Below are 12,188 nucleotides of genomic sequence, written 5' to 3' on the forward strand. Positions count from 1 at the left end.
ACCTGTAAATTTCATAAAACTCTCAATTCCACATCATCCCTGAATTCTACCTCTCTGCTGTTCAAAAGTGTGGCCTCTGGACCTGAGGCATTGGCATCACTGATGAGCTTGTTAAAAATGCAGAAATGCAGCCCCAGCCTCAGCCCCAAATCTCCTGAATCAGAATCTGCATTTGAACCAGTTCTGCAGTTTACTGTTGAATACAATACAATTTGAGAAGTATGCCTCTAAGTCACCATGACTTTTCCACCTGAGAATTATATACAACTGATTGTGGATGATGTAAATATAGACTCAAAAGTGTATATTCCTATGTTGATGCCTTAGTTTTTTGTTTTTTGTTTGTTTTTGTTTTTTGAGACAGAATTTTGCTCTTGTTGCTCAGGCTGGAGTTCAGTGGCGCAATCTTGGCTCACTGCAACCTCTACCTCCTGGTTCAAGCGATTCTCCTGCCTCAGGTTCCTGAGTAGCTGGGATTACAGGCGTGTGCCACCATGCCCAGCTAATTTTTTGTATTTTTAGTAGAGATGGGGTTTCTTCAGGTAATGCACCCACCTCGGCATCCCAAAGTGCTGAGATTACAGGTATGAGCCACTGCGCCTGGCCTTGATGCCTTAGTTTTATACTCTATGTTCTATATAGGCATAGTATCTACACTGGTTTTGTGGATCTTATATCATTCTCTTTCCACAGAGTTAGAGAATACATTAGAAAATATTGTGTTTAAAAGTATCTTATGGAGTATTTCAGGTCACTCATATAAATCAGAGTCAGTTTTCTTAGCTCTCTTATTTCATCTTGGTTTGTCAAATGATGAACTCTGCCCATGGCCACATAGTCAATGTGCTATTTATTTTTATTTCAGGGACTGTTGACATTCAGGGATGTGGCCATAGAATTCTCTCAGGAGGAGTGGGAACACCTGGACTCAGATCAGAAGCTTTTATATGGGGATGTGATGTTAGAGAACTACAGAAACCTGGTCTCTCTGGGTGAGGATAACTTGCCTTTGGAATATCTAATATCTAATAACTAAGGGTTTTATTTCTATCCTTTGTAGAATGCCACTTGGGAGCTTATGCTTTATATGAATGAATTCAGGTTCCTGCTTCCAGGAAAAAAAAATTGTGGGTTTGTTGTAGAAAAGACTTCCTAATGTTTGATCTTGACATTTGCCTTCTTTCTTGAGATGATGTTGAAGCTTCACTGTAGTTTAGTGGTGATTCTAGAAATGGAGTGACATAAACTATGATTGCCCACACTTTAAAATCCAATTCCTTCTCCTTATTTTTGATTTAGTCATACTTGGAAGTGAAGCTCAGGATTCCTTTGTTTAAAATGCTTCCTAAATATTGTAAAGAAGCTGACAGGAAACAGTGTTTGGGGAAGTAATTTTCTAGGATTCTCTATAATGTTCCCTCTTTACTGAGTATCCTACTGAGCTGGCAATTAAAGAACTCCCAGCAAGAGTCATGTGACTTTTTCTAATAAAACAGGTCTCGCTGTCTCTAAGCCGGACCTGATCACCTTTTTGGAGCAAAGGAAAGAGCCTTGGAATGTGAAGAGTGAGGAGACAGTAGCCATCCAGCCAGGTAGGTGGGAGCAGATGAAGTAGATGACATGGGCGAGAGGTCCAGCGGTCAAGAAAGAACCAGACCTTGGAGTGTGGATTGGGAAGTTCTCCAATGGAAATGATTTTTGAGACACTTGGGTTTATTTCTTTCTCTTGCTGTCACAGAGGGACATCTTCTATCTCATGTTCTTAAATTATCTGATGATTTTCCTTCCCCTTCTGTGATCCACCATCAAATTCACAGTGACAGCCAAAGTGCTCCCCTTGGCCTGTGAGGGCCTGTGTGATCTGACTGCCCTTGCATTGATTTGGGGGCTCTGGGAAAGTCTGGGCATGTTTCTACCTCTATGTGGAACCACTTTTAAAGTTCTGGTTTTGTGTCATGTCAGAAATGTGTGAGATGAGTGATGGACAGTAGGATTTTTTTCAAAAGTCCCAGGAATTCTGTGGATAAATGTCACATATTTTCTGGTATATTAATTTCTAATCCTATGGTGGTTTCCAAGATGATCCTACAAAAATTGAGACTCAGTAATTCATCAGAGTGCAAAACATCTTCCTAAATATAAAAAAAAATCTAATCCTGTATTTCACTTCAACTTTTCATCTTTCCTAGTCTAAACTAAGATTAGTAATGTAATATCTATATGCACAAATTCCACAGATTTAAAATCATTTAATATATTACTTACTATGTAGAATTCTTAACTTAATAAATGTCTATGGGGAGCTGAGAACATTGTTCAGTATGTAGTAAACTTTCAACTCTTACCTTATATATTCATAACATTTTATAATTTTGTTTGGTTAAGTGGGAAGCGTAATGAGAATGTGTTCTTTATGTTCGTTTTCTTTCTTTTCCTTTTTTTTTTTCTTTTCCTTCCTTCTTTCATGTGGATTTTTTCCCCACACTTGTAAATTATATATATTTGAGAGGTGCATCCTGATCATTTGATTTTATATATGTATACAGTGTGTATTGATTAATACAATGAAATTAATTAACATATTAATCATCTCACATAGTTGCCAGTTTTTTTGTGGAGAGAACATTAAAGATCTACTGTGTTAGCAAACCTTAAGTATATATGAGTATTGTCAACTATATTCACAATACTGTACATTAGATCCCCAGAATTTATCTTTTAAATGAAAGTTTGTACTCTTTGACCAGTATCTCCCCAGTTTTACCACCTGTCAGCTGTTGGGACCCGTTCTATACTTTACTTCTATGAGCTCAAATTTTTTTAGATTCCACAAATAACTGATATTATACAGTATTTGTATTTCTCTATCTTACTCAGTTACCATAGTGTCCACTTGGTTCATTCATCCATGTTGTCAGAAATGGCAGGATTACCTTCTTCATTATGCTGAATAATATTCCACTATATATTGTGAATAATCGGCTATGAACATAGGGGGCAGATATCTCTTTAACATACTGATTTTATTTATTTATTTATTTATTTATTTATTTATTTATTTATTTATTTTTGAGATGGAGTCTCACTTTGTTGCCCAGGCTGGAGTGCAGTGGCACCATCTTGGCTCACTACAACCTCCACTTCCCAGGTTGAAGCTATTTTGCTGCCTCAGCCGCCTGAGTAGCTGGGATTACCTGCTTGTGCCACCCTCCTGGCTAATTTTTTTGTATTTTTAGTAGAGATGAGGTTTCACCACGTTGGCCAGTCTGGTCTTGAATTCCTGGCCTCAAGTGATCCGCCTGCCTGGGCCTCCCAAAGTGCTGGGATTACAGGTGTGAGCCACAGCTTCTGCCAGATTGTATTTCTTTAGGTATATACTTAGAAGTAGGATTAGAGGTTCATATGGCATTTTTATTTTTAATTTTTTGAGGAGCTTCCATGCTTTTTCCCATAATGGCTGGATCAATTTACATTTCCACCAACGGTGTACAACGTTTCCTTTTCTCCACACTATCACCAACATTTGTGATCTCTTGTCTCTTTGATAGTAGCCATTCTAACAGTGGGGGGGATATCTCATGATTTGATATCTCATTGTGATATCTCTCTGTGAATGTGAGGTGATGGCTCATTGAGGTTTGATGTGCATTTTCCTGATGATTAATTATGTTGAGCACCTTTTCTTAAACCTGTTTGCTACTTTTATGTCATCCCTGGAAAAATTTCTAGTCAGGTCCTTTGCATATTTTTAAGTCAGATTTACTTTTACTGGCAATTGAGTTGTGTGAGATTCTTATATCTTTTGGATATGAAACTCTTATCAGATATATTTTCTCTCAGTCCTTAGGTCAGTCCTTAGGTTGCCTTTTCACGTTGTTCTTTGTTTCCTTTGCTGTGCAGAAACTTTTTAGTTTGATGTGGGCCCATTTGTTTTTGTTTTTTAATTTTGTTGATTGTGCTTTTTTGGTGTGAAATCTAAAAATTCAGTACCAAGGCTGATGTCGAAGAGTTTGTTCCCTGTGTTTCTTCTAAAAGTTTTCCAGTTTCTGGTTTTACATTTAAGTGTTAATTCTTTTTGAGTTCATTTTTGTATATGGTATAAATGTTCAGTTTCATCCTTTTGCTCATAAATATCCACCTTTTCCAGCATTATTTATTGAAGAGACCATACTTTTCCCTTTGTGTATCTTGGTGCCCTTGTCAAAGATTGCTAACTGTATACACATGGGGTTATTTTTAGTTTCCTTGTTCTGTCCCATTGGTCTATGTGTCTTTTTAGGTCAATATAATACTCACTATTAGTATAGCTTTGTAACAGCTTGGAATGAAGACGTGTGATGCCTTTACCTTCATTCTTATTTCTTATGATTGTATTGGCTATTTGGGGTCATTTGTGGTTTTATAGAAATTTGAAGGCCAGATGTGGTGGCTCACACCTGTAATCCCAGCACTTTGGGAGACCGAAGCAGGTGGATCACTTGAGGCCGGGAGTTTAAGACCAGCCTGGCCAACATAGCGAAAACGCTGTCTCTACTAAAAATACAAAAATTAACCAAGTATGGTGGCGCATACCTGTAATCTCAGCTGTTGAGGAGGCTGAGGCAAGAGAATTGCTTGAACCCAGGAGGTGGAGGTTGCAGTGAGCCAAGAGCACGCCACTGCACTCCAGCCTGAGCAACAGCGAGACTCTGTCTCAAAAAATATATATAAAATAAAATAAATTTTAGAATTTATTTCTTTTTTTTTTTTTTTTTTTTTTTCTGAGACGGAGTCTTGCTCTGCCGCCCAGGCTGGAGTGCAGTGGCTGGATCTCAGCTCACTGCAAGCTCCGCCTCCCGGGTTTTACGCCATTCTCCTGCCTCAGCCTCCCGAGTAGCTAGGACTACAGGCGCCCGCCTCGACGCTCGGCTAGTTTTTTGTATTTTTTAGTAGAGACGGGGTTTCACCGTATTAGCCAGGATGGTCTCGATTTCCTGACCTTGTGATCCGCCCGTCTCGGCCTCCCAAAGTGCTGGGATTACAGGCTTGAGCCACCGCGCCCGGCCTAGAATTTATTTCTATTTCTGTGAAAACTGACATTGGAATTTTAATAGGAATTACATTGTATCTGTAGATCACTTTGTGATCTGTAGTGTGGACATTTTATCAGTATTAGTCTTTCCAGCCCATGAACAAGGGATATCTTTCCATTTATTTGTGTCTTTTTCAATTACATTCATCAATGTCTTATAGATTTTACCGAGCAGATCTTTCACTTCCTTTGTTAAATGGAGTCATAAGAATTTTATACTTTTGATGCTATTATAAATTAGATTGTTTGCTTAACTTTTTTTCTCAGATTGTTTATTGTTAGTATGTAGAAACGCAACTAATTTTTGTATGTTAATTTTGTGACCTCAACTTTACTGAATGAGTTTATTAGCTCTAACTCTTTTTTTATACTCTTCAGGGTTTTCTGTATATAAAATCACCTAATCTGCAAGCAGAGAGAATTATAATTCTTTGTTGCTGGTGTGAGTGCTTTTTATTTATTTTCCTTACCTAATTGCTCTTGTTGCAGGGCAGGTGAGCCCCCAGATTGGGGCTTATACTGGGAAGGTTCATAGCTTCACTCAGGAAGAATTCAAATGCAAGGCAGTGGTAGAAGAAAACAGCTTTATTGAGCTGGCAGTGTTGGAACTCTATGACTGCTCCTGTGGAGTGAGGCTCCCCTGTAGGCAGTGTGCTGAGAGGAGCAGTTCTGCAGTCATGTACTCATATACCCACTTTTCATTACATGCAAACTAAGGGGCAGTGTTTTTTCCCTTCAATTTTTTGGAAGAATTTGAGAAGGATGGACATTAATTAATCTTTAAATGTGTGATACCATTCACCCATGAAGTCATTTGGTCATGGGCTTTTTCTCATTGGATTTTTTATAACTGCTTCCATCTCCTTTCTTATTATTGGTCTGTTCAGTATTTCTGTTTCTTTGTGATTTAATCTTGGTGAGTCATTCATTTCTAAGAATCTATTTCTTCTGAGTTATCCAATTTGCTGTCATATGATTGTTCATAGTAGTCTCTTATTATTCTTTGTATTTGTGTGTTGTCAGTTGTCATGACTCATTATGTATGTATTTATTTATTTGAGACAGGGTCACACTCGGATGCCCAGGCCAAAGTGCAGTGGCATGATCATGACTCACTGCAGCCTCATCTTCCCAGGCTCAGGTGATTCTCCCATCTCCCAAGTAGCTGGGACTATAGGTGCATACCACCATGCTCAGCTAAGTTTTGTACTTTTTGGAGAGAGGGGTTTCGCCATGTTGCCAAGGCTGGTCTCCAACTCCTGGGCTCCCAAAGCGCTGGGATTACAGGCATGAGCAAGTGCACACAGCCCATTTGTAATTTTTTGAGTCCTCTCTCTTTTTGTTCCTTTGTTTAATCTGGCCAAAGGTTTCTCAATTTTGTTTTCTTTGAAAAACTCAACTCAGTTTCTTTGATCTTTTCTATTGTCTTTCTAGTCTTTTTGTTCTAATTCTTATTATTTCCATAATTATGCTAACATTGGGATTGGGATTATTTTGTTCTTGTTCAAGTTTCTTGAGGAATTGAGTTAGATTGCTTATTCAACATCTTTTTGGTTCTTTTTATTTTTTGAGACGGAGTCTCACTCTGTCGCCCAGGCTGGAGTGCAGTGGTGCGATCTTGGCTCACTGCAAGCTCTGCCTCCCAGGTTCACGCCATTCTCCCGCCTTAGCCTCCCGAGTAGCTGGGACTACAGGTGCCCACCACCACGCCCGGCTAATTTTTTTGTATTTTAGTAGAGATGGGGTTTCACTGTGTTAGCCAGGATGGTCTTGATCTCCTGACCTCGTGATCCACCCACCTCGGCCTCCCAAAATGTTGGGATTACAGGCGTGAGCCACGGCGCCTGGCCTTTTTTTTTTTTTCTTAATGTAGAACTTTATTATTATAAATTATTAGAACTGTTTTGATTGCGTCACACAAGTTTTGGTTTCTTGTGTTTCCAATTTCATTTGTCTCAGGGTATGTTTAGATTTTTCTTTTGATTTCTTCTTTAACCCATTGATTTTTGTGGAGTGTGTTGTTTAATATTTACATATTTGTAAGTTTCCAATTTTCTTTCTGCTATTGATTTTCAGTTTTATATCAGTGCAATCAGAAAAAAAACTTGATATAATTTTAATCTTTATAAATTTGAAAAGACTTACTGTTTTTTACTTTTGGTTTAACATGTGATCTATCCTGGAGAATATTTCATGTATTCTTAGAAGACTGTATTCTCATATTGTTGGATGGGATATATATGTATATTTAGTCTATAGTGTTATAGGAGTGCACTGTTTTCTTAATGTTGTGCTTGAATGATCTATCCATTTTTAAGTAGGGTACTAACACTCTCTTTTGTTGTATTTCTGTGTATTTCTCCTTCCAGTTCTGTTAATGTTTGCCTTATATATTTAGGTATTCCAGTATTGGCTGCATATGTCTATTTACTTGCTCTATCCTCTGGACAAATTAACCTATTCTTATATAGTTAACTCCTTTGTCTTTTGTGACAGATTTTGTCAGTCTGTTTTATCTAATGTAAGTATAACTACCCCTACCTGCACTCTTTTGTTTATCATTTGTATGGAATATCCTTTCCAGTTCTTTCACTTTTAGCCTATGTTTGTCCTTAAATCAAAAGTGAGTCTCTTGTAAGCAACCTGTCACTGGATTTTTAAAAATTCATTCAGCCACTCTCTGTTTTAAATCAGTTTTGTGCTGCTATATCAGAATATCACAGGGTATTTTATAAGGAAATGGGTGATTTATAAGGAATACGAGTTAGCCTATGATTCTGGAGGCAAGGAAGGCAGAGAGCGTGACATTGGCTTCTGGTGTAGACCTTTTTGCTGCATAATAACACGGCCAAAGGCATGAGTGGGAGAGAGCTCCCTTTTTTTTTTTCTTTTTTTTTTGAGACGGAGTCTCGCTCTGTTGCCCAGGCTGGAGTGCAGTGGCCGGGTCTCAGCTCACTGCAAGCTCCACCTCCCGGGTTCACGCCATTCTCCTGCCTCAGCCTCCCGAGTAGCTGGGACTACAGGCGCCTGACACCTCGCCCGGCTAGTTTTTTTTGTGTGTGTGTTTTTTGGTAGAGACGGGGTTTCACCATGTTAGCCAGGATGGTCTCGATCTGCTGACCTTGTGATCCGCCCGTCTCGGCCTCCCAAAGTGCTGGGATTACAGGCTTGAGCCACCGTGCCCGGCTGAGAGCTCCCTTTTATAACAAAAGCACACTTGTGATAATTAACCCACTGCTGTGATAAGGACATTAATACATTAATGTAGGCAGAGCTCTGATGGCCTAATCACTTCTTAAAAGTCCCATTTCTTAATTGTATCACAGTGGCTATTAAATTTTAACCTAAATTTTGGAAGTGACATTCAGTGTCTGTTTATTGGATAATTTAATCTCTTTATATGTAATTATTGATGGGTAACTCTTATAAGTTTGTTTTCTATTTTGTTTCTTTTTTCCTCTTATGATTTGGTTATGTTAATTTTTTGTCATGTTTTTGTTGTTTTTATATACTTTACTTTCTCTTTTTCTTGTATCTACTACAGTTTCTTTTTTTCCCCCAGTGGTTATAAGAGTTACATAAAACATCATATAACAGTCTAGTTTAAGATGATAATAATTCAACTTTTATGCATAGAAAAACCCTACAATTTTCCTCCCCTTCACACATTTTATACTATATGTGTCACATTTTAAAACTTTTTATATTTTGTATTCATTAACACATTATCGTAGCTATACTTTTTAAAAATACTTTTGTTTTATAGTTCTTATACTAGAATTAAAAGTGATTTATGTACCACCATTACAGTATTTGAGTATCCTGAATTTCACTGTTTACCATTTCCAGTGATATTTGTAGTTTTACTGTTTTCATGTTTAGTTAGCATTTCGTCATTTCAATGTGAGTAATTCCCTTTAGTCCTTTAGCATTTCAAGACAGGTCTAGTGGTGATGAATTCCTTTAGCTTTTTTGTTTGGTGAGGGGGAAGGTCTTGTCTTCATCTCTCTTTTATTTCTAAATGATGCTTTGTTGTGTGTAGCCTACTTAGTTGTCTTTTTTGTTTAATTTTCCTTCTTTCTTTTAATATATAGTATCACTCCCATTTGGCCTGTAAGGTTTCTCCTAAAAAATCTACTGATAACATCATAAAGTTTCCCTTGTATGTGAAGAATCTCTTATTTCATGCTGCTTTCATGATTCTTGCTTTGTCTTTGAATTTTGACAATTTAATTATGATATGTCCCAGGGGAATCTTCATTAGGTTCTTCTTGCCGTAGGTATTTTGAGCTTTATGAAACTGGTTGTTCATATTCTTTTCCAGATTTGGGGAGTTTTAAGACATTATATCTTTAATCTTTTTTTCCTCTTTCTTTCTTCTTCTGAAAATCCTAAAATATGTATATTTGTTCACTTTATGATATACTATACAGGCTATATGCTTCCTTCATGCTTTCATATTTTTTCTAATTGATTACTTTCAAATGACCTGTCTTTAAGTTTGCTGACTTTTTTTTTTCTTTCATGATTGAGTCTCTTGTTAAAACTGTTATAGTTTTTTCAGTTCTTTCATCGTTCACTCTAGTTCCAAGATTTCTATTTTGTTCCTTTTAATGGTTTCTGTTTCTCTATTAAAACTCTCATTTTGTTCAAATATTGGATTATAAAACTTTTTAGTTATCTATTTGTGTTCTTCTGCATCTCACTGAAATTCTTTCAGATGATTGTTTTGAATTCTTCATCAGCCAACTTTCAGATCTCCATTTCTTTGGAGATGATTACTAGGACTTTTTAGTTTCCTTTGGTGATGGTGGTTTGCCTGATTCTTTATAATCTGTGTAGGCTTATGTTTATGTCCCTGAATGTGAAGGAGCAAACATCTCTTCCAGTCATTATAGACTAGTTTTGGAAAATAAATACTTTCTTCTTTCGGATCCTGAGCTGATGAGATTTTGACTAATACTGCAGTTGAGTGTGTTGGAGCCGTGTTACATGAGTGCTACTGGGTCTGCAGTGGGTTTTATGGTTGAGAGAACTATTAGCAGGGCATAGATAGTCATGGATCCTGTCTGTTCTCTGGGAAGACAACTTTCTTCAGGCTCGTGAGCATTGGGGCTGGTTCTAAGATAAGGAATTGTAGTTGTTTCTGCAGAGTGGGGTGCTAATAGAATAGATGTGGACAGTTGTGGCTTCTGCTGAGTCTCTGAGAGTGCTTTCATCCAGTCATTGAACAAGTCACTGATTGACATGCCTGACCCCTGATTACAGCTGAGCGGGGCTGGAACTGATTCAAAATCTCAGCTGCCTCTGGGCCCATGACATGTCTCCCTCCAGGTTTCTGGGTGAGCAGGACTGTTCCCAGACCCTGGTTGACAGAAAGTAGACCTAGGTTACAAGGCTGCTTTAAGATTCGTAGTGAGACTAATGTCAGCAAGTGTAGTTCCAGGGGCACAGATGTGTGTGTTTTCCGGCAGGTCCCAGGTTGAGCAAAGCTCCTGACCTGTGTCTGCATGAAACTGGAGCAAAGTTTCAGTGCCACTTAAGGATTCCCATTTGGGTCAGTGTTGACAGTTCTACATCCAGGGGCACAGATGGACGTTTTTTTCCTGAGGGTCTCTGTGTGGACAGGATTTTTTCCAGACCATGACTGAGAGGTGACAGAGACAGATTTTGCCTTATTCAGGGAGCACAGGCAGGACCAGGATCTTCAGGCCTGTCACCTGAATCTCAGGTGGGAATGAATCCTCCTGGATTCTTGGAAGATTTTTTGAGCGGCAGGACCAAGGCCAAGTGAGCTGTAGCTAAATCTACAGTGGGATATGGCAGTGTTTTTGTTTTGTGTCCAGAACCATGATCAATAAGCCTACCCTTCGGTTCAGGACTTGTCCTCAAATTGTCCTCCTTGATCTTGGGCTCCAGCTGGGCATCAGAAATTCTGACCTGGCTCACAAAGCTCCCATAAAGGCAGTTGTGTTTGGCATGGCTGCCACATTGTGTTGTGAGAAATATGCATGGGGGCCTCCTATTCTGTCATCTTGTTTATGTTTCTAATCCTATATGTTTCCCTTTCTGAAATATATATCAAATTTGTCTGATTTTTAGATTCAAAAGTTCTGAAATAAAATGCTCACATGTACACATTGTATAAGATGTCAATTAGATTACTAGTGGGTACCACATATTTATTAATATGTTTGATTATAAGTTTAAGTTTACTGCAAGCAAAAGAGAATTAAAGTTTATATTTTTTTAGTCTGTATTTAAATGATGTGTAATGTAATCCCAAATACTGACTTTACATTTCAGTAATTCTCACCATATTTTGCAACATTTATGTTGTTCCTGTATTAGGAAATAGAAAACTTTTTTTAGCTTCTAAAGACTTTATTATAGCCATTATATTTTATGTAAGCATAGCACCAGTATATTGATAACATGATAAAGAAGTCTTCCTAGTGTCTTTTAAGTATTTATTCATTAAATTTTTTTCATTAGAGCTAATTATTAATGATTGTAATGCATTTCCTGTGACATTTTACTGCCATTTATTGAATGGCAATGATTCAAAATGCCTGTTCTTCATGGGTGCACACAGTTGATATTGTAAATATATAAAGCATTATTTTTTAATAGAATATCTATGATGTGCTTACTATTTTATGCACTAAAATTTGTCTTATTCTTGTTATTGATTCCATATGATTGTGTTTCTTTTTTTTCAGGTAGGTTTCCTTAGATCAGGTAATTGTATTTTTGCTTTTCAACCTTGATATTATGAACTGGATGATAATTTTCAACTCTGTACACTTTAAGACAATATGATGTTTTATTTATATATGAATTAGCTATACGCCTGTTGCTTATAAAATACCACGTATTATTAATCTGTATAAATATTGCCTCTACTTTGTTTATGACTTATCTTGTATATATATTTTTTCTTAGCTGTTAATGATTGCTTTATTCTGTCTAGATGAGTAGTTAAGGAAATAATCTTCAATTCACAATCTATTGTTTGGATCTATATAATTATGTGAGAGGAACACTTTTGTTCTTTGAAGGTGGTTTTTGAAACATTTTGTAACTATTTCTTTTAAGTAGTCAAATTTTTAATGGT

At 37.3% G+C, this 12,188-nt stretch overlaps 1 protein-coding gene across 11 annotated transcripts in view; it reads left to right on the forward strand.

The window, feature by feature from the left end:
• Positions 1-12,188, forward strand: part of LOC104665353 (zinc finger protein 708) — a 55,094-nt gene that overhangs the window by 20,341 nt on the left and 22,565 nt on the right. For 8 of the 11 annotated variants that reach the window (XM_030925243.1, XM_030925239.1, XM_030925238.1 and 5 more), the window contains 2 exons: positions 866-992; positions 1,497-1,592. The exons of 2 other annotated variants lie outside the window; for them this stretch is intronic. The gene's annotated coding sequence lies outside the window, so the exon portion shown is untranslated. Of the gene's footprint in view, positions 1-865; positions 993-1,496; positions 1,593-11,793; positions 11,813-12,188 lie in introns of all 11 variants that reach the window. One more of the 11 variants, XM_030925244.1, reaches the window with a different exon arrangement.

Source organism: Rhinopithecus roxellana, chromosome 20 (assembly GCF_007565055.1).
Source record: "Rhinopithecus roxellana isolate Shanxi Qingling chromosome 20, ASM756505v1, whole genome shotgun sequence".
Taxonomy (NCBI): domain Eukaryota; kingdom Metazoa; phylum Chordata; class Mammalia; order Primates; family Cercopithecidae; genus Rhinopithecus; species Rhinopithecus roxellana.